The following is a 10,454-nucleotide window of genomic DNA, read 5'->3' on the forward strand; positions in this document are numbered from 1 at the left end:
GTGATCAAGGTGAAGCTGTAACAACCCCAAGATCTTACAACTAACATTAAAGCCAACTTCATGCCATCAGTAAAAGAACTCTTTATTGACTTTAAGAAGACGTAGAAGTGTTAGTCGAACTCGGACCTGCATGATTCCCGGCCCCCTGGTGGCAACATCGTGCCAGTGCACCAAGGACCAAGCTGCTGCAAATGTTAATGGACACACAAGTTCACAGTTGCTTCTTCATAAAGATGTCCAGAAGCCAGACATTAAAGTTTATGTTTGGAAAGATGACACAAGGAAGGAGAAACAATAAGGAACTGTGTTAAGCCTGACAACAACAGCATCACAAGTTAGCAAGAAGGGAATTAATGCACCCAAGTTCACAATTCATTACTCAAGTCAAGTTAAAGGGAGATTTTGCATCAACAAATAAATGCATTACAAGAAAAACAAAATGTCAGACACAAATGAGACAGAAATTGAAGCTCCCAGTGCAGAACAAGCTGCAAGGCAAGTGGATGAAACCTCTTTAGACCAAACAGTGCAAATAGAGCAACGTAGAAGTGAAAGGTCTCGCATGCTCACAGAAAAAGGAAAAGAATTCCATAATCAAAGGTTACAAGGGTTGCAACGTCGCTTTGACAGTATTTATGACAGATGGAAAGCATTAATCAAGGTGGCAAAAAAATCTGTTATAAAAGGAGATCCACCTGACATTCTTGAAGGTCACATGAACGTTGTACAAAGAGAAGCAGCCGAGCTTAATGATATTTATGATGAATACAGAGCAATGGATGGACCACCTCATGATATGCGTTCCAAGCTAGACAAATGCACATCAGTGACTACAGTAGTTTTGCAAAAGATCAAATGTCACATTAAAGGAGAAACTCAAGAGGAGATTGTATGGCCTGATGCAGGCTCTATATTTACATCCTCTAGCTCTGTTAGTGTCTCAGTTCATAGTCCATTTAAAGCCAATACAGTTCTTTCTAATGGTTCCTCCTCCAAAAGACAAGAAGCTGCAGCAGAGTATGAAGCCACAAAGGCTGTGCTTCAGATAATGACAGAACAAGAGAAGTACAGAGAAAGAATGCAAATGCTTGAAGAAGAAGACAAACGCATATCCGCAGAGCAAGCAGCTGCTGCAATGTCACAACGTCTCCTAGAGGAAAAGGAGGAAACTGAGCGCAAGTTACAAAGAGAAAGGGAGAAAGCGGCCGTGATAAAGAGACAACAAGAGGAAAGTGCTGCAAGGAGGAAGTCAGTTGAGGACTTAAGAAGAGAAATTGAAAGATTGGAAAATCTGAAAGGACTCAAGGCAGCACAGGCAAAACTACAAGTTTATGAGGAAGACTACGTTTCAGTAAAGCAATAAAGAGTCACTCTAAACCCTGCAAACTTACAGGTAACAGAGTCCAAGAATACTGCTAATCAACCCTTACAACCACGAAGAGAGTTAAATGTCACTTATGAGAGCACAGGTGAGCTTGTAAAGGTTTTGGCAGAAGCTATGTCAGCTAATAGACTGCCTATTCCAGAGCCCTCGGTATTTAGTGGGGATCCACTTAAGTTTAAGCATTGGAAGGCGTCCTTTCAGACTCTAATAGAGAGAAAGAACATTCCCACTGCCGAAAAGATATTTTTTCTACAGAAGTATGTTGGTGGCTGTGTTAAGGAAGCCTTAGATGGCTATTTTCTGATTGGCTCTGAAGACTCATATGAGGCAGCATGGAATATGCTCAATGAACGTTATGGAGAGCCTTTTGTCATTGCTAAGGCCTTTAGAGACAAGTTACACACCTGGCCAAAGGTCACAGGAAAGGATAGTGCAGAGCTAAGAAAGTTTGTGGACTTTTTACAAAGCTGCCAATCTGCAATGACTAATAATGAGAATCTGAACATTCTCAATGATGGCATTGAGAATCAAAGACTTGCTGCTAAACTACCAGATTGGTTAAGTAACAGGTGGAACCGAAAGGCTACAGAGTACCAGCTGGAGCACAAAAGATTCCCACGTTTCAGTTACTTTGTAACATTCCTGTCAATGGAGGCAAGTATCGCATGTAATCCCATTACATCATACCAAGCCATAAGACAAAGTGACTTTGACCAACCAAAGACAAAACCTCAACCTACACCCATTCCTAAGAGACAAGATACAGTGAAAATCTTCACAACTAACTCTACTGAAAGAAGCATGGTCTCTTGTGTGTTTTGTAAAAGAGCAGGACACGGCTTACACAAGTGTCGTAAGTTCACTGAGAAACCTGTCGCTAAGAGAGTCAAATTTATTCAAGGCGAAAAATTATGTTTTGGCTGTTTAAATAGTGGCCATCTCTCCAAGAACTGCAGCAACAAGATGACATGCAACACATGCTCAAAACGGCATCCTACATGCCTGCATGAAGAAAGACAAAGACAAGAGGCAAAGAAAGAACCACCTAAAGAGCAACAAGTAAGTGAACTGAAGGAAACCCAGCATCAGGTAACACAGTCACAAGACATAGTCAATGAGACCACATCTAATAGAGTGACTCATGAAAGTAAAAACACACAGACATCTGCAATAGTCCCAGTCTACGTATCCACACAAAATGAGCCAAGTAAAGAAGTACTGATCTACGCTCTGCTGGACACACAGAGTGATTCTTCATTTATTCTTAATGAAGTAGCAAATAACTTGGACACAACCAAAACTCAAGTTAAGCTCAATCTATCTACAATGTCATCCAAGAAAACTACTGTACCATGCACAAAACTTGAAGCTCTGCAAATAAGAGGACTGTTTTCCAAGAAGAAACTCACTGTACCAGTTGTTTACACACGAGACTTTATACCCGCTAATCGTAGTCATATTCCTACTCCAGACACTGCAAGGGCATGGTCACATTTGGAGCATCTCACTGAACATATTGCACCCCCTTTGGACTGTGATATAGGACTCCTTTTAGGGTACAACTGCACACAAGCCTTAATGCCCAGAGAGGTCGTATGTGGTGAAGAAAACCAGCCATACGCTCAGAGAACAGATTTGGGTTGGAGCATCATCAGCTACTGTGATTCATGTGATACAGGTAATGATGTAATTGGAGTAAGTCACCGCATCATTGTAAAACAAGTTATACCAGAGACTGAGTCACCCACAAAACTAAAGAATAAGGTTCATTACATCTGCAAGACACAAGTAAAGGAAGTAACATTTCCAGATGTAATCAAAGCACTTGAATCAGACTTTACAGAGAGAGCAGTGGAAGAGACAAGCATTTCGCAAGAAGATGTCCGCTTTATTACAAAGCTACAAGAAGGAATAAAGCAAAAGCTAGATGGACACTATGAAATGCCACTGCCTTTCAAGGGCGACAGGCCAGATCTTCCCAATAACATGCCAAGTGCAATGCAACGTTTAAGTAGTCTCGAACGCAGATTCAAAAGGGACCAAAGGTACTACACAGACTATGCAAATTTTATGGCGAACATGATAGCATGTGGTGACGCAGAGAAAGTGCCGGAGAAAGAACTCTGTAATACACCTGTTTGGTATATCCCCCACCATGGGGTATACCACCCTCAGAAGCCCGGCAAGATACGTGTAGTCTTTGACTGCTCTGCACAATATCAAGACACTTCGCTGAACATGCACCTGCTTACAGGGCCTGACCTCACAAACACTTTGGTGGGAGTGCTCTGTAGGTTCAGGAAGGGCTCCGTTGCTGTAATGTGTGACGTGGAACGCATGTTTCACCAGTTTCATGTAACACCTCAAGACCAGGACTACTTACGCTTCCTGTGGTGGGAGCATGGTGACCTAAGCGTTCCACCCTCAGTCTTTCGAATGAAGGTTCATCTCTTTGGCGCTGCTTCTTCTCCTGGCTGTGCCAACTTTGGGTTAAAACATCTAGCCACGCAAGGTGAGGGAAAGTTCACTCCAAACACTGTAAGGTTCATTCAAAGGAACTTTTATGTAGATGATGGACTTGTTAGTGTTATGTCAGAGTCAGAAGCCATAAAACTAGTCCAAGAGGCAAGAGAACTGTGTAGCACAGGTAAACTAAGATTACACAAGTTCATATCAAACAGTGAAAATGTGATAAAGTCATTGCCGAGAGAAGAGTGTGCAGAAAGTATTAAGGATTTAGATTTGGCACTTGGAGAGCCATTAATGGAAAGGGCTCTTGGTGTTCAGTGGTGCGTTTCTGCTGATGAATTTCAGTTCAGAATAACTGTAAAAGAGCACCCAATGACAAGAAGAGGAATTCTGCGCACAATAGCATCAGTGTATGACCCACTGGGATTTGTGGCACCGTTCATCCTAAGAGGAAAGCAAATCCTGCAACAGTTATGTCAAGAGAAAGTTGGATGGGACGAGCCACTCTCAAATGATCTCAGCACACAGTGGGAATCCTGGCTCCTAGATCTTCAAACCCTGTCAAAGGTGAAAGTTCAAAGACATGTCTTACCTGCAAACACAGACATTGCACAGTGTGAATTACACCATTTTTCAGACGCTAGTGTGACAGGCTACGGAGAGTGTAGTTATTTAAGAACAGTAACATCAAAGGGTGATGTTCATTGTGCCCTAGTCCTGGGAAAGGCACGTGTAGCCCCAACCAAGGTCACTACTGTCCCTAGACTTGAATTAACGGCTGCAGTAGTTGCCGCAAGAACAAGTGCAATGTTAAGAAATGAACTGGAGATAAGTGATCTTGAAGAACACTTCTGGACAGATTCCAAGGTAGTGTTGGGATACGTGAATAATGATGCAAAGAGATTTCACGTGTTTGTGGCAAATAGGATTCAAAGGATACGGTCACTCACAGACCCACGACAGTGGCATCATGTACCATCTGAAAGTAATCCTGCAGACCATGCATCAAGAGGACTCAGTGTCCAACAGCTACTCAACTCTAACTGGTTTAAAGGTCCAGAGTTTTTGTGGCAAAGCGAGCTACCTGTTGAAAATGGCAAGTTTACGGAAGTCAAGCCCAATGATCCAGAGCTAAAAACAGTACATGTGTTCAACACCAAAGTAGAAGAAAGGAGAACAATACTAGACCGTCTCACCAAATTCTCAGACTGGAGAAGAGCGGTTAAAGCTATTGCTCGTCTACAGAAATTTGTGAAGGATTTTAAAGGACTCACCCAAACAAAAGGTGAAAACACAAGTGTTGAAGACAGACAAAGGGCAGAACTGTTCATAATAAAACTTGCGCAAGAAAACACATTCAGCAAAGAAATCAAGGACTTAACTAGAGGAAAAGGACTGTCAAACCAGTGTACCTTGATAGGCCAGTACACAAAACTGTGTTATTGCTAGAAGCAGAATAAATGCTAAATTGTAAACATGTTCCTATTATGATGTTTAAGTAGAAATCACAATAGTTTTGTGATTTGGTGGGAGTTTTACTGCCTTACTTTCAGTTAATGTATTTTGTTTTGCACTATGCATATTTTATATGCCATTAGGTCATTTATTGTGAAAATTCTCATGTAGGAACTATTGTACTGCATTTTGGTTCCACTGGTGCACCTGAGGGAGATGCACGCCCATGTTGATGTGTGAGCATGGCAAGTTGAAGCAAGAGAAGCCAATTTAATTCAGAGAAAGTTGTTTCTTAAAAGTATCTGTAAAGTGCTCATTTCTGCCTCAAAGCATGGGTCAGCCAGCGAGGTATGTTTGTATGTTATATAGATCATTTTATGTCTTTAATTCACTCGTCTTACTATCTCATTGGATTTTATGTTATGTTTTAGTTCGACGGTGGCGTAGTTTGTGATCAAGGTGAAGCTGTAACAACCCCAAGATCTTACAACTAACATTAAAGCCAACTTCATGCCATCAGTAAAAGAACTCTTTATTGACTTTAAGAAGAGGTAGAAGTGTTACCACCAGTACCATTCACACAAATGGTTAAGTCAGCAAAAAGCTTCTATTCTATTAGCTATCAATAAAGAAGTGTTAAAAAGGGGGTGGGGGGAAAAGGACATTTTCTGGGCAGTGAACTACCTGTTTTTTCTCTGTAATTTTACGTGTTTATTTATTTGTACTGACAGATTTCTTGCGTTTACTATAGCAGTGTTTCTTTATCATGTAGAAAAACTTTGATGTACTGCTGAAGTTGCACTTCTTCTACATTAAATGGGATATACGTGTAGTTAAACATCTTTACGCTGACAGAGAGGGGAGTTTTGCTAGATCGGCCCAATAAGATCAAAGTGTGACCCACAATGGAAAATGAGTTTGACACCCCTGCTTTGAATCAATACTTGCATATACAGCTTGATTTTCTCACTGGTAAATGTGGGTTAATGTGCGTTTTGCTGTCAGTTTCAGAAAGTTTAATGTCCGCTTCAATAATGCACTTGCTAAAGTGTGTGAGAGGCTCAAGTTCAATTCACAGGGTAACACAAAAATGGGCTGAACTGGGCCTTAGTGAGAATAGCATGTGGAGAGAATGGCAGAAGACCTGTTGTTTAAATCCTGCAGGGTCTCTGCGAGAGGATCAGTCTCAGACTGACAGAGAAGTGGTGGTGTGTCCAGGTTGCTTATAATGGATGGCAGAAGTACGACCAAGACAAGGAAGTAGGAACCCTTAAGAACGTGAACTTGTATTTTTGCTCTTTCTGCTGTCCATGCGGTGCCTGATTTTTATGATACGACTGATTGTTTTTATCTGAGGAAGAGGAAAGAGGAAAAGTAGAGCAATGTCTGAGGGGAGTGGCAAGAAAGAATGTAAGGGTGAAGGAAGGAGGAACATGATATAGAGAGGGATGAGAGGGAATCGGGAGAGGGTCTGGGAGAAAGATGAAAGGCAGAGCAATATTACAGGGAACAGAGTGAAAGGGGTGAGCGGAAAAGTGTAGCTGAGCACCCAGCAGCCGCCCCCACCCTCATGTAACCAGCACACTTCCTATTCCACCGGCGCACCGAGCTACAGAAACTCTATTACTATACTATTTTTTCTTCTCTTTTTTCTCTTTTGTCTGGAACAGCTTTCATCTTTGTTTCTTTTTCAGACAGAGCTCTTGAAACTTTGTTTTATTTTCTTTCCAGATTCATTCCTTTACCTCATCAGAGTCCTTATTTTTCCCAGTTCGTTATACTTTTTCTCCCCTTCCTTTTCACTTTGTTTTTTTTTCATACCTCTCAGCCATTTTTTATACCTTTCCTCCATTTCTTTCCTCTTTGCAGTAGCGGTTTCTCTCTTTAAACCACGAATCCTCAGAGGCGCTGGTTCATGTAGTATGCTCCGTCTCTCAGGTATAGACCCTTTGGGCCATGGAAGCAGGACGTAATGCACAGTTACTCCACACAACAACCACACAGAGTCTGAAAATCTCCAATCAGCTAAAACACAGTGATAAATAAACACACACAGTGCATCCTCCAAAAGTCTAACAAGAAGCATGGCATTCCTGAGTGAAACTTTGTGAGATGAGTTGTCTCTGTTGCACGATGGCTGCATGCATCATTGGAGACACATATGAGTTTATGGTAATTAATATTTATCATCTGGTACTTGTACTTTAGGTATTTTAAGTACAATATCTTATATATTTGTTACACACAGTCAGTAAATAGAAACTAATTTCAGACTTTTGTCCTGTGCCACTTTCCTGATCCCAAAAACCTCTACACATTTAGAAAAAAATCTTGCCTTGGTATTGCAATTTTTTATCCACAGACCTCTTACATTTCTTACATTTCCAGAAAAACAGCACCCTTTGGGTATAACACGCTGTTTCCTTGGCCTCTTCCTGATCCTTGATCCTTGTTTTTTTTTCTCCATTGCTTTTACCAACATCCTTCCCTCAACTTACCCTCAAAATGCTGCTGCTCATATGATAGCACACTTCTCATAATCCGGCAGATCTGTACATAAAAGTCTATAAATGGTAACATTTGACTGCTCACCTTGAAGGGCTGTGAGTCATGTCCCTTGAACTCGACTATTTTGCAGGGCAATTTTTAGACTCCATGGAGCAATCCAGTACTGTCTGATGTTTCTTCAAGAAAATTCTGGTCTGCTGAGAGTTTCCATTAAAAAAGGAGAACTCAGTTCAGGAGGAAGGTCTGTGACAGACACGAGCTGGAGCCATCTGTATTTGAAACGGTGACAAAATATTTGAAATCACAGTGAGTCTTTTTAAACATGACAGCACTGCAATAAATGCAGACTAAATTCATTTCAGGTTCATGAAACTGGCCTTTCTTCATTTTAGCCCTTCTCACAGGTCTTTGTTGCTGTGCAGTCTTCACCTAACATGGGCAATAAATCACAGAGCTGATTGTGATGGAGATGCGACCAGCACAGTGAACATTAACTGAGGCTTTAATACCTGTTTCATTTCCATCTTGAGCTCTGACTCTTGTCATATTTGAGTTTTAGTAGCTGTTTAGTGTTTTATGGAGTTCTCTCAGTGGTTTCATACTTCCTCCCTTCAGTTTTTTTTTATTTTTTATTTTTTATCATTTTCTCATTTCCTGTTTTACTTTGAAAGTGAGTTGACTCTCGGGCCTTGCTGTGAGTTTACTTACCCCCTCCTTGTCCTGGTGTGCATTTGGGTTTGTTCTTAAACTGAATCATATAAAACACAGATCCCATTCAGGAACACTGTAATCCAAGTTATTTTGTAGCGTTGCATGCAGGTCATTGGAAGTTATGGAAGCAAAAGAAAAAGCTAGACAAAATATGGTATCACATGTCCACATGTGCTCAGACTGGATCCTGGACTTCCTTAAACTATGAAATTAGAGAAGAAAGGAACAAAAACTGTGATTAAGATATAATGCTCTTGGTAAACGTGATCGAATTAAGTAAGAATAGTCTAAATCGTGAATGTGTGTACACATTTTATATTATATATTTCATATTATATATTACATTTACAGGGAGTGCAGAATTATTAGGCAAATGAGTATTTTGTCCACATCATCCTCTTCATGCATGTTGTCTTACTCCAAGCTGTATAGGCTCGAAAGCCTACTACCAATTAAGCATATTAGGTGATGTGCATCTCTGTAATGATGAGAAGGGGTGTGGTCTAATGACATCAACACCCTATATCAGGTGTGTATAATTATTAGGCAACGTCCTTTCCTTTGGCAAAATGGGTCAAAAGAAGGACTTGACAGGCTCAGAAAAGTCAAAAATAGTGAGATATCTTGCAGAGGGATGCAGCAGTCTCAAAATTGCAAAGCTTCTGAAGCGTGATCATCGAACAATCAAGTGTTTCATTCAAAATAATCAACAGGGTCGCAAGAAGCGTGTGGAAAAACCAAGGCGCAAAATAACTGCCCATGAACTGAGAAAAGTCAAGCGTGCAGCTGCCAAGATGCCACTTGCCACCAGTTTGGCCATATTTCAGAGCTGCAACATCACTGGAGTGCCCAAAAGCACAAGGTGTGCACACAAGCTGAAACGTCAAGACTGGGCCAAGAAATATCTCAAGACTGGTTTTTCTAAGGTTTTATGGACTGATGAAATGACAGTGAGTCTTGATGGGCCAGATGGATGGGCCCGTGGCTGGATTGGTAAAGGGCAGAGAGCTCCAGTCCGACTCAGACGCCAGCAAGGTGGAGGTGGAGTACTGGTTTGGGCTGGTATCATCAAAGATGAGCTTGTGGGGCCTTTTTGGGTTGAGGATGGAGTCAAGCTCAACTCCCAGTCCTACTGCCAGTTTCTGGAAGACACCTTCTTCAAGCAGTGGTACAGGAAGAAGTCTGCATCCTTCAAGAAAAACATGATTTCCATGCAGGACAATGCTCCATCACACGCGTCCAAGTACTCCACAGCGTGGCTGGCAAGAAAGGGTATAAAAGAAGAAAAACTAATGACATGGCCACCTTGTTCACCTGATCTGAACCCCATTGAGAACCTGTGGTCCATCATCAAATGTGAGATTTACAAGGAGGGAAAACAGTACACCTCTCTGAACAGTGTCTGGGAGGCTGTGGTTGCTGCTGCACGCAATGTTGATGGTGAACAGATCAAAACACTGACAGAATCCATGGATGGCAGGCTTTTGAGTGTCTTTGCAAAGAAAGGTGGCTATATTGGTCGCTGATTTGTTTTTGTTTTGTTTTTGAATGTCAGAAATGTATATTTGTGAATGTGGAGATGTTATATTGGTTTCACTGGTAAAAATAAATAATTGAAATGGGTATATATTTGTTTTTTGTTAAGTTGCCTAATAATTATGCACAGTAATAGTCACCTGCACACACAGATATCCCCCTAAAATAGCTAAAACTAAAAACAAACTAAAAACTACTTCCAAAAACATTCAGCTTTGATATCAATGAGTTTTTTGGGTTCATTGAGAACATGGTTGTTGTTCAATAATAAAATTATTCCTCAAAAATACAACTTGCCTAATAATTCTGCACTCCCTGTATTACTTAACTAAGCAGTGTTTTTATGTGGTGGCATACAGAAGAAGTGTGCACAAAAATAAACAAAACATAA

This window comes from Diplotaxodon limnothrissa, linkage group LG1, assembly GCF_057381915.1.
Source record: "Diplotaxodon limnothrissa isolate DT_005_m linkage group LG1, D_limnothrissa_male_GT1.1, whole genome shotgun sequence".
In the NCBI taxonomy this organism is placed as follows: domain Eukaryota; kingdom Metazoa; phylum Chordata; class Actinopteri; order Cichliformes; family Cichlidae; genus Diplotaxodon; species Diplotaxodon limnothrissa.